The sequence below is a fragment of the Balaenoptera acutorostrata genome, chromosome 19 (assembly GCF_949987535.1).
Source record: "Balaenoptera acutorostrata chromosome 19, mBalAcu1.1, whole genome shotgun sequence".
NCBI lineage: Eukaryota > Metazoa > Chordata > Mammalia > Artiodactyla > Balaenopteridae > Balaenoptera > Balaenoptera acutorostrata.
Genome location: NC_080082.1, coordinates 37210355 through 37223362, shown reverse-complemented (window position 1 = coordinate 37223362; position 13008 = coordinate 37210355).

Sequence of the window (13008 nt, the reverse complement as noted above, 5' to 3'; positions counted from 1 at the left end):
ACAGCATATATATGGGTCTTGTTTTTGTATCCATTCAGCAAGCCTGTGTTTTTCGTTGCATTTAATCCATTCACATTTATGGTAATTATCAATATGTGTGTTCCTATTACCATTTTCTTAATTGTTTTGGGTTTTTTTTTAATATTTCAGCATAGTTTAATTTTGTTTTCTCCTTTTATGAGTGACAGAATATCTGCCCAATGTCTGTGGTATAAGTTACAAAAATATTTTTTCCAGTTTGTCACATGCCTGACTTTACATATGTAGTGATATTGCTATACAAAGTTTTACATCTTTACATAGTCATAATGATCAGTCTTACAGTGTATTACTTTAGAATTTTTTTTTTTAAACAACTTCTGTAGCTTTTTTTTTTTTTAACTTTGGGTTTATTTATTTATTTATTTATGGCTGTGTTGGGTCTTCGTTTCCGTGTGAGGGCTCTCTCCAGTTGCGGCAAGTGGGGGTCACTCTTCATCGCAGTGCGCGGGACTCTCACCATCGCAGCCTCTCTTGTTGCGGAGCACAGGCTCCAGATGCGCAGGCTCAGCAATTGTGGCCCACAGGGCCAGTCGCTCCGTGGCATGTGGGATCCTCCCAGACCAGGGCTCGAACCCGTGTCCCCCCCATTGGCAGGCAGACTCCCAACCACTGCGCCACCAGGGAAGCCCTAGATTTTTTTTTTATTCAAACAGAAAGTCATAAAAATTATAATCATCCTCATCAGTTCACTCAGTCCCATGTAATTAAATTTTTTTTCCTCTTGATCTTTTGTTAGCACTTTTATGAATTCATCAGTTTTCCATTACAGTTCTGAAAATGCTTATTCATTCAGTTCAGCAGTATAGTCAGTTACCAGAAGCCTGTGCTTGTCAGAGTCTTTTCCATGAATTCCTTGAAGATGAAACCCTTTTATAGGAACAGTTTTGCGAAAGCATCAGAGTACACCCAGAACTGTCTGTAAATGACAAAAGACTTAAAAATGACCACGGTTAAAGATTTGATGAAAGTTCATAATAATGCAATTGACAAGGAAATTTAGTTATTTCTGAGATATACATTTTAAAATAATAACTAGAATTATGACTTATAACATTATACCAGAACATATAAGATTTTTAGGAATTTCATATAATGTCTGAAACATTTATATTAACATATTTCCATACAAATAGCCCAAAGAAAGTTTAGTATTAGTTGGTTTTTTTGTTTTCTTTTTTAATTTTTAAATTTAATTTTATTTATTTTTTCATACAGCAGGTTCTTATTAGTCATCAATTTTATACACATCAGTGTATACATGTCAATCCCAATCGCCCAATTCATCACACCACCATCCCCAACCGCCCCCCCCCCCGCCACGGCTTTCCCCCCTTGGTGTCCATACGTTTGTTCTCTACATCTGTGTCTCAACTTCTGCCCTGCAAACCGGTTCATCTGTACCATTTTTCTAGGTTCCACATACATGCGTTAATATACGATATTTGTTTTTCTCTTTCTGACTTACCTCACTCTGTATGACAGTCTCTAGATCCATCCACGTCTCAGCAAATGACCCAATTTCACTCCTTTTTATGGCTGAGTAATATTCCATTGTATATATGTACCACAACTTCTTTATCCATTCGTCTGTTGATGGGCATTTAGGTTGCTTCCATGACCTGGCTATTGTAAATAGTGCTGCAATGAACATTCGGGTGCACGTGTCTTTTTGAATTACGGTTTTCTCTGGGTATATGCCCAGTAGTGGGATTGCTGGGTCATATGGTAATTCTATTTTTAGTTTTTTAAGGAACCTCCATATTGTTCTCCATAGTGGCTGTATCAATTTACATTCCCACCAACAGTGCAAGAGGGTTCCCTTTTCTCCACACCCTCTCCAGCATTTGTTGTTTGTAGATTTTCTGATGATGCCCATTCTAACTGGTGTGAGGTTGTTTTTGTAGGTTCTTTTCTTCTCTTGTGTTTCCCACTTAGAGAAGTTCCTTTGGCATTTGTTGTAGAGCTCGTTTGGTGATGCTGAATTCTCTTAGATTTTCTTGTCTGTAAAGCTTTTGATTTCTCTGTCGAATCTGAATGAGATACTTGCTTGGTATAGTAATCTCTGTTGTAGGTTCTTCCTTTTCATCACTTTTAAATATATTGTGCCCTCCCTTCTGACTTGAGTTTCTGCTGAGAAATCAGCTGCTAACCTTATGGGAGTTCCCTTGTATGTTATTTGTCATTTTTCCCTTGTTGCTTTTAATAATTTTTCTTTGCTTTTAATTTTTGTCAGTTTGATTACTATGTGTCTTGGCATGTTTCTCCTTGGGTTTATCCTGCCTGGGACTCTCTGCGCTTCCTGGACTTGGGTGGCTCTTTCCTTTCCCATGTTAGGGAAGTATTCAACTATAATCTCTTCAAATATTTTCTCGGGTCCTTTCTCCCTCTCTTCTCCTTCTGGGACCCCTATAATGCGAATGTTGGTGCATTTAATGTTGTCCTAGAGGTCTCTTAGGCTGTTTTCCTTTCTTTTCATTCTTTTTTCTTTATTGTGTTCCATGGCAGTGAATTCCACCATTCTGTCTTCCAGGTCACTTAACCATTCTTCTGTCTCAGTTATTCTGCTATTGATTCCTTCTACTGTATTTTTCATTTCAGTTATTGTATTGTTCATCTCTGTTTGTTTGTTCTTTAATTCTTCTAGGTGTTTGTTCTTTAATTCTTCTAGGTCTTTGTTAAACATTTCTTTCATCTTCTCGATCTTTGCCTCCATTCTTTTTCTGAGGTCTTGGATCATCTTCACTCTCACTATTCTGAATTCTTTTTCTGGAAGGTTGCCTATCTCTACTTCATTTGATTGTTTTTCTAGGGTCTTGTCTTGTTCCTTCATCTGGTTCATTCCTCTGCCTTTTCATTTTGTCTGTCTTTCTGTGAATGTGGTTTTCATTCCACAGGCTGCAGGATTGTAGTTCTTTTTGCTTCTGCTCAAAGGATTTTTAATTGTTTAAATTGTTACTTTTTAATAATAGTTGTTATGTTTATTTGTAAAAAAAATTAGAAAACACAGATAAGAAAAAATAAGAGAAAATCACTCATGGAAATGCAAATATAATCTGGGTAGTGCAGAAACCGGAGGGTTTATTGTTAATATGTTAGGTGTGATAATGGCATTGTAAACACATAAGAAATGTCCTTTTTAAAGACGCATGTTGAAGTATATAGGGATAACATTCAGTGATGTCTGGTATTTGCTTTAAAATACTCCAGGAGAGAGAGGTCTGTTTTAAAAAATAGGTGTGAAATGTTACTATTCAACAAAGTAGTGTAAGTTTTAAGATTAAACGTATTTCTTTATTGGAAAAAAAAATAGGTGAAGCAAGTGTGGCCAAATATTGATGATAATTAATGAATAGGGGCAATAGATTATAGAGGTTCATTTTATTATTTGACTTTTGTGTACATTTTCATAATAAAAAACATTTTTAAACACCTGTAACCTTCAAATGCAGAGAAAAATCATTATTTTCAACTTCACATACATCCCATCAGAACAGTTATGCAGGCATATATTTTAAAAACAGCAACATATTGAATGCATTTTCTATTATATAATTGACATCATGCCATAAAACATTCTTTACAACATTGTTTTTTAACATCTACCTACTATGCATTGAATGGATGTAACAAAGTTTAATGGGGGGATGTTCAGGTAATTTTCAATTCCTTACAATCATAATCTTTCAATAAATATTCTTGTATTGAATCTTGTTGCACAGTCATAATTTTCCCAAGATAAAGGCCTAGAAAGGGAATTTCCAGATGAAAAAATATTTAAGCACCAGGGGGAGCTGGTCACCTTTCCGATACCCAGAGGCTCTGTGTGTGTGTGTGTGTGTGTGTGTGTGTGTGTGTGTGTGTAAAAGCAAACCCTCGCCCTTGAACTTAGCAGCTGAGCCCATCTCTTGTGTCATATTTCAGCTTTATGAGATGAAAGTGCAAAACACCTGGACACACAGCCCCTAAAGAATGCCTGATACCCAGGAACACTTAACAGAGCCCCTAGTCTTTGAAACACTCTTACCAAGACAGACAACAATGGATTAAATAGACATTATGGACATGTGTCAATGTAGAGATTCTGTGCAGTGGCGGGTGGGATGGGTTCTGGGTGGGTGGGTGGATGTGCACACCAGACCCTAGTCAGGTGTGAACATCCACTGGGCAGGTTTTAGCCTACAGGTGATTCTCTCTGCTACATTCTCATTTTGTAGGCCATCTTGTAGTTATTTTGACCCTTTGACTGGCTTTGAGAGCCAGATCAGACTCTTTCACCAGGTTGCAGGGAAGGAAACCAAGATATTTAACAACTGACTTGCTTCAGAGGTTGTCAAGATCCTAATTCAGGTGCTGCCCCACAGGCTCTATTCCCTGGTAGATACACATCTCTTTGTCAGAAAGGGTCCTCTAGGGATGACCTCCGAACATTCCAGCTGGTCAAAGATGACAAAGGACAGAGCACAACAGCCAGGAGTGTAGGTAACACACCAACTCCCGGCCTCTCCCTGCCCACCCCCCGACAAATGTGGATAATTGATGTTTCTCAAACACACAAAATGTTATCACCTTCCAGTCCCGAACACTTCTATATGAAAATGCTGGCACTGCCACTGCCCAGGTCATGTCATTTAGGTGAGAATGGCCCCACCTCAGGCTCACAGTTGGACATGGGACCCAGCCTGGTGCCCCTGACCCCAGTGATTGGTTCAAGGATGGCACATGACCAACACCAGGCCAATGGGTGCCCCACACAGGATTTGTGCTAGGAGGGTGGAGAAAGAGGTGCTGCTTTTACAGGCTCACTGACTTGGTTGTATAGCACTGTATTAAAGAGTCTGGGCCTTGGAGTTTGGACTTGAATTGGAATCCTCTCTTCATCACTTATTGGCCATGTGACCTTTCTGAAATTTCTTCATACCTCTGAGATCTGGCTTCCTTTCCTATAAACTGGAGCAATAGTAATTTCTACCTTACAGGGTTGCTGTGGGGTTTGTGTGATGTAACATATGTAAAACACTAAGCCTTGAGCCTGGCACATGTCAGTCATTCCATGCTGTTGGATGGCTGTTATGACACTGTCCGCACCCTGAGATATAGAAGAAGACAGCAAGCTTCCATCCTGCTAAGGCTCTTAGTCCACAACACTATTGCCCTCTCATCAGAGATATATACATCTTTTTCCACTGTCAACATATATATATATATATATAAATGAGGCATCATCATATGGTGACCATGCACCTGGGATTTTTCTGGGAACTCCCAATTTCAAATATTTGATCCTGTGGACAGAAAACAAATTGCAGCTTCTGGTCAGAGGAACATACTTCCTGTCCATCTATGATGGGGATGGACCAGCGCCATTGCTCTGGGCATGTGATTTAGGCCATTCTAGGAGACAGAGTGATTTGGGCTGGGCTACCCTTGTGTCAGGAAGGACTCAGTTGGTTGCCAAGTGACAGAAAACCCAACTTTAACTGGCTCTAATTCACAAGAACTGAGAGTGAGGAAGGTACTGGTCCCTTAGAGCAGAAGTAAGCAAATTTTACCTATAAACGGGAAGACAGTAAATATTTTAGACTTTACAGGCCACATGGTCTCTGTTGTAAGTGCTCAACCCTGCTATTGTAGCACAAAAGCAGCATAGAAAATATGTAAAAGAATGAGCATGGCTGTGTTCCAATAAAACTTTATTTACAAAAATAGGTGGTAGGTGATTTGACCCATGGGCTATAGTTTGCAGACCCCTGGCTTTAGAGGAAAACCAGGGTATAAGCACCCAGAGAGAGGGGATTGAATGAAGGTAGCTAAAATTTTTTTAAATGTCCTTTATAAGCCCCTAATACTCCTGACATAGTCTGACCCTTGATTGTCCATGGATCAAGACTCTTGGACTTTCAACAATACAATGTATTATGTATTATGGGCTCTTCCTCCTCCAGATGTGCCTCACTGCTTCTTAAGACTGGTATGTTTTTGTTCATTGCAATCACAAGGTGTCTTAGATGCAATTACATGCTAATCAGTATAAGCAGAAATGTAATCAGCCATTATTTCTTTTGAAATGTCTTGGTCAGACAAAAATGTATACCATTGGCAAAGGCATTCTAAAGATTATATGTAGACCAAACATTAAATAGTTTAAGGAATCTTGTGTTGAAAAAATGTAGTCAATAGTCCTCTGTGAGTAAATACAAAGGACAAGGAAACTCTGTGGACCAACTCTGAAGCCAAAGCTGTTCTAAAAATGAGTCAGAGGGTTTCTAAAGGAGTGATGGACAGTGGAGCACTGCTTCTTCATCCTTGGTCTTTGAACTTTCCCACCTCTGAAGGATCAGCTATGACAAGAGCCTAGCCAATAGTTGAATCTCTCTTTTTTTGTTGTTTTGTTTTGATAGCAAGAAATGAAGTATTCAAAGCATAAATTCCTATAGTGGGGCCACTATAGTGGATGTCTCTAGACTGTTGGGATACACAGGGAATATCCAACACTGCCTGTCTTTCCTAGGATGATCATTCTGGGTACCCAGCTACTGATTGATGTCTAGGATCAAACAAAAGAGGACTTAGAACCAAAGGAGCTTTAAATAAGACACTCCTGGATCAACGGGATGAAAGGAGAATGGGCTAGGGTATCACCATGTTGTCCTGTCATGCCACTGCCATCCATATTGATAGGTTTCTTTGGAGAGCCTAGTTATCAAGAGCACTGAGGACAAAGGATCAGCTATGCCTTCAAGGAAATGGCTCAACCCTCCTGGTGAGCTCTGTAGAATCCACCTTTCAGATGCCTGAGCAAGGCCAGATCCTCAGAGACTTGAGTCCAGCTGAAACCAATTGCCCATATGAGAAGATCAAGAGTCACTTCCTTCATTCAATAAATATTTATTTAGGTTCTACTATGTGCCAGTGTTCTTTGCATTAGAAGCTTAACTTTGTAATCTGTGCATTGTGTACAAATGCACAGACATATTTATGAAGATATTATGCATATCATTGTAATAAGAAATAATTGGAAACGATCCCAATATCTATCAATAGAAGAATGAATAATGGTTCATTCAAACAATAGAACTGTGAGATCACTAAAAAGAAGACATAGATATTTATGTATTAGTATGCAAATATGGCAAAGGAATAATAAGACCAAAGAAAAGTTATAAAGTAAGTTGTATCCCATTTTTACACACACAAGAAATTGGTAAAAGTGGTGGGAGGAGGACTAAAGATGGGAGATTTGGTTCTATATGCATTAAAAAAAATCTTGAAGAATAAAGACCAATCTATTTGTATTGATAGTCTCATGAGCATGGGATTTGATGGGGGCAGTGGATTACTCATATTTCCAAGTACATAGTTCTGTAATGTTTGATTTTTTAATGGCTATGTACTGCATTCCTAACAGAAAAAATAATTTGTGGCTCACAAGAAGGGATTAGCTGTTCACACATAGGCTATTAAAGTACACCACTGATTGAAAGTTCTCAACCTATCCCTGCTAAAGAGATTTCTCAGGCCCTTTTCTTCATATAGCTGAGAAGTCAGGTCTTCTAGCATCTTTAGCTTGACTCATTTGGCCCACTTTGACTAGAGATTTAACTGAACTTTCAGAAATTAAAAACAAGAATCATACTAACAATATTCTCTAGAAGTCTGTGCCAGATTACGTGGACTTCAGAATTTTATCAAATCCCATGCAACTGGAGATGACTTAATCACAAGACTTTGGGAGTCTTTATTAGTATTATTATTATTTTGGCTGAGCCACTCGGCTTGCGGGATGTTAGTTCCCTGACAAGGGATCCAACCAGGGCCCTGGCAGTGAAAGCACCGAGTCCTAACCACTGGACTGCCAGGGAATTCCCGGGAGTCTTCATTATTAGATTACATGCATCCCTTTGTAATCAAACTCCAGCTATTTATATTAATATAAAATGTGTTTACTTAATGAAATACTATAAAAACTTCCAAGCTAGTAAGCCAGAAAAGGAAGACTAGGTTTATGGATCTAACTTACTAAGTGTGGCATAAGTAAATGGGTTAGCAAGGAAAAGCAAGAAAATGAGTGGGTGTAGCAGCCACTATGGAAAACAGTATGAAGAGTTCTCAAAAAAATAACTGGGGGCTTCCCTGGTGGCGCAGTGGTTGAGAATCTGCCTGCCAATGCAGGGGACACGGGTTCGAGCCCTGGTCTGGGAAGATCCCACATGCCGCGGAGCAACTAGGCCCGTGAGCCACAATTACTGAGCCTGCGCGTCTGGAGCCTGTGCTCCGCAACAAGAGAGGCCGCGATGGTGAGAGGCCCGCGCACCGCGATGAAGAGTGGTCCCCACTTGCCGCAACTAGAGAAAGCCCTCGCACAGAAACGAAGACTCAACACAGTCATAAATAAATAAATAAATAAATAAATAAATAAATAAAAGACTGTGAATTTCTTTAAAAAAAAAAAAAAAAAAAAAAAAAACTGTAACTACCATACGTACGATCCAGCAATTCATTTTCCCGAAGAAAACGAAAACACTAATTTGAAAAGATGTATGCACATCTATATTCATTGTAACATTATTTACAATAGCTAAGATATGGAAGCAACCCATATATATATATATATATATATATATATATATATATATATAGTGGAATATTAGCCACAAGAAAGAATGAAACTTGTCATTTGCGACAACATGGGTGGACCTAGAGGATATTATGCTAAGTGAAATAAGTCAAAGACAAATAGTGTATGATTCCACTTACATGTGGAATCTAAAAAACAAAACAAATGAACAAACATAACTAAACAGATACAGAGTCATAGATATAGAGAACATACAGGTGGTTGCCAAGGGACGAGGGAAGGGGGGGATGAGAGAAATACGTGAGGGAGATTAAGAGGTAACGAACTTTCAGTTACAAAATAAATGAGTACAGGTATGAAATGTACAGTGTGGGGAATACAGTCAATAATATTATAATATCTTTGTATAATGACACATGACAACTAGATTTATCAAGGGATCATTTTGAAATGTATGAAAATATCATATCACTATGTTGTGTACCAGGAACTAACATAAAGTTGTAGGTCAATTATAGCTCAAAAACTCATAGCCAAAGAGATCAGATTTGTGGTTACCAGAGGTAGAGGTGTGGGGAGGGGGGATTGGATGAAGACAGTCAAAAGGCACACACTTCCAGTTTTAAGTACTAGGGATGTAATGTACAACATAATAAATGTCATTAACACTGCTATATATTATATAAAAGTTTAGAGAGCAAATCCTAAGAGTTCCTATCAAACACAAAAAGTATTTTTTTCTGTTTCTTTACTGTTGTTATCTATATGAGATGATGGATGTTCACTAAACTTATTGTGATCATTTCATGATTATGAAAGTCAAATCATTATGCTGTCACACCTTAAACTTATACAGTGCTGTATGTCAATTATATTTCAATAAAACTGAAAGAAAAAAAAAGACAATGAGTGGGTATAATCAGTACTTGGGGCAAAATACCCAAGACTTAATTGATGTAACTGTTGAACAGTAACTTCATGTAGGCTTCCCAAGTAAATTATCAATAACCTAGTAAGGTCTACAATGTCCTACGTACTCCCAGAGCCAGATGACTGCTGTATGTAAAAAACCAGCTACTACACCACAATGAACACTGAAGGTCATTTCCAGTGTTATACACCTTGGTTAAAAATTTTATATAAGTAACAAAAGAAATAAATTGGACTTAATGAAAATTTAAAAAACTTTGTACTTCAAAGGACACTATCAAGAAAGTGAAGACAACCCATGGAATGGTAAAAAATATTTGCAAATCAAATATCTGATAAGGTGGGACTTCCCTGGTGGTCCAGTGGTTAAGAATCCCCTGTCCAATGCAGGAGACATGGCTTCGATCCCTGGTCAGGGAACTAAGATCCTACCTGGTCAGGGAACTAAGATCCCACATGCTGAGGGGCAACTAAGCCTGAGCACCGCAAATACTGAGCCCACGAGCCAGAACTAGAGAGAAGCCCACGTGCCGCAACTCAGACCCGACACAGCCAAAAATAAACAAATAAATAAATAAATAAATCTGATAAGGGATAAACTGTGGTACAGCCGTAAAATGGAATCTTTTTCAGCAATAATAGGAAATGAACTATCAAGCCACAAAAAGACAAGAACGCATCCTTTATTTTTAAAGACTTTTTTAAAAATTTGGACCATTTTTTTTAACGTCTTTATTGAATTTTTGTTACAATATTGCTTCTGTTTTATGTTTTGGCTTTTTGGCCATGAGGCATGTGGGATCCTAGCTCCCCAACCAGGGATTGAACCTGCATTGGAAGGTGAAGTCTTAACCACTGGACCACCAGGGAAGTCCCCAAGATATGAACACATCTTAAGTGCATATTGCTAAGTAAAAGACTGAAGAGGCTACATACTACATGACTCTATATGAAATTTTGGAAAAGGCAAAACAGTAAGTGCTTGCCACGGAATCAGGAGGGGGAGAGGAGTTGAATAGGTGAAGTCCAGGGGATTTTTTTTATTGTGTATGACATACTAGTAAATACATGACACTATGCATTTGTCAAGACATTTTGAACTTCACAACACAAAGAGTGACCCTCAATGTATGCAGATTTTATTTATTTTTGGCCATGCTGCACAGCTTGTGGGATTTTACTTCCCCAACCAGGGATTGAACCTGCGCCCTCAGCAGTGAAAGCATGGAGTCCTAACCACTGGACCACCAGGGAATTCCCTGTATGCAGATTTTAAAAAATCATTTAGGAGGTGTTGGTGGGGTGGTTCCTAGGATAGAATGTAGAATGCAATCACACAATTTAACTATATTACAAACGTATGAAACAATCTCATGGAAGGGGGTGGGGGGAAAGGTTACTTTCCTAAGTAACTTCGGAAATGGAGTCTGTGAAATTAAAGGTAAAAGAAACTATGCTTAGCACTGTACTCTAGTTGATTAGGTTTTTTTTCCCAAGTGGGTATGGGTTAACAATTCTGATACTACCATACGTGTATACTGGAATTGAACAACTAAGCAAAAAGTTGGCAGATGGTGGGAGCAAGGTTTCCCATGTTTCTCCCAAAGTACACACTGATTCACTCATGCAAGACTATTAGAAATAACTTTTACACACGTGCCTTGACAGTTTATAATATGCAGCTGTTTCACTGAAATATCAATAACACTGTGATACTGTGATAGAATAAGAAAAATAATTTGGTTTTCATCCCTGGTTCCTGGCAGAGAGCTGCCCAAACCCATGGAACTTCCCGATAGGGGTTAGTGGTGTGTCTTTAAATTTATAACAAGCCCTTTTCAGCTATTCCTGAGTTTATATTAATGACGGGGGCTGCTTACCAGAGGGAACCAACCATACGGTAAGAAGGTTGGAACTTTCGGTCCCACCCCTAGACCTCTGGGAAGGGGAGAGGGGCTGACACTGAGTTCAATCATCAATCGTGAATGATTACGCCCTATTCCATTTGGCTGTTCCTGAGTTGTATCTCTTATAATAACCTGGTAATCTAGTAAGAAAAGTGTTCCTGAGTTCTATGAGCCATTCTAGCAAATTACTGAAACCGAGGAGGGGGTTGTGGGTACCCTGCATTTATAACCAGTTGGTCACAAGTACAGGTGACAATCTGGGACTTGTGATTGGTGTCTGAAGAACAGGCAGTCTTGTGGGACTGAGCCCTTAACCTGTGTGGGTCTAACTCCAGGTAGTATCAAAAGTGTTATGAGTAGAGAAAACAGGTTTTTCTTTTAAACATCATACTGATACATTCCTGCAACTAGTACTGTCAGAATCAACTTTTACATATGTTAATACTAATATTACATTGTTCATTCCACAAAATACCTGACTACTATTGCTCAAAACTGTCTAGGTCACCAATCAAAAACAAATAAAATCAGAACTGTTACAGCCAAGAGGAGCCTATGCAGATATGACTAAGTGTAATATGGTGTCCTAGAACAGAAAAAGGTTAGAAAGTAAGAAAATCTATTGAATAAAGTATGGGAAAAGGATCTGAAATAGACATTTCTCCAAAAACACACCGATGGCCAGTAAGTACATGAAAAGATGCTTAACATCATTAGTCGTAGGCAAATGCAAATCAAAACCACTTCATACCCACTAGGACAGCTATACTAAAAGACAGCAAATGTTGGCAGTTACAGGGAAAAATTGAAACCCTCATACATTGTTGTATTGTAAAATGGTGCAGACTTTTTGGAAGTTTGGCAGTTCTTCAAAAGATTCAAGTTACCATGTGACCCAGCAATTCCACTCCTAAGTTTATCCAAAAGAATTTAAAACATGTCCACACACAAATTTGTACATGAATGTCCACAGCAGCATTATTCCAAATGGAAAAAACTCAAATGTCCACCAACTGATGGATGAGTAAACAAACATACGGTATGTCTATACAATGGAGTATTATTTTGCCATAAAAATGAAATACCAATACATGCTACGACAGGGATGAACCTTGAAAACATACTAAATGAACACGTCACAAACGGCCACATACTGTTATGATTCCATTTTATAGAAAATATCTGAAATAGGCAAATACTTAGAAACTAGAGATTGCAAATAAATACTAACGGATTTTTCTTTTCTGGCGTGATGAAAATATTCTGGAATCAGTGGTGATGGTTGCAAAACACTGTGAATACACTAAAAACCACTGAACGGCACACCTTTTTTTCTTTTTTTTGGCTGCGCAGCTTGCAGAATCTTAGTTCCCAGACCACAGACAGAACCCAGGGCCCCAGCAGTGGAAGCAAAGTCCTAACCACTGGACTGCCAGGGAATTCCCTGCACACCTTCCTTAAAAAGTAGATTTAATGGTATATGAATTATATTTCAATAAAGCTGTTATAAAAGGTTCTTTGTATTGATGACATATGCTTATTCTCTAGACAGAT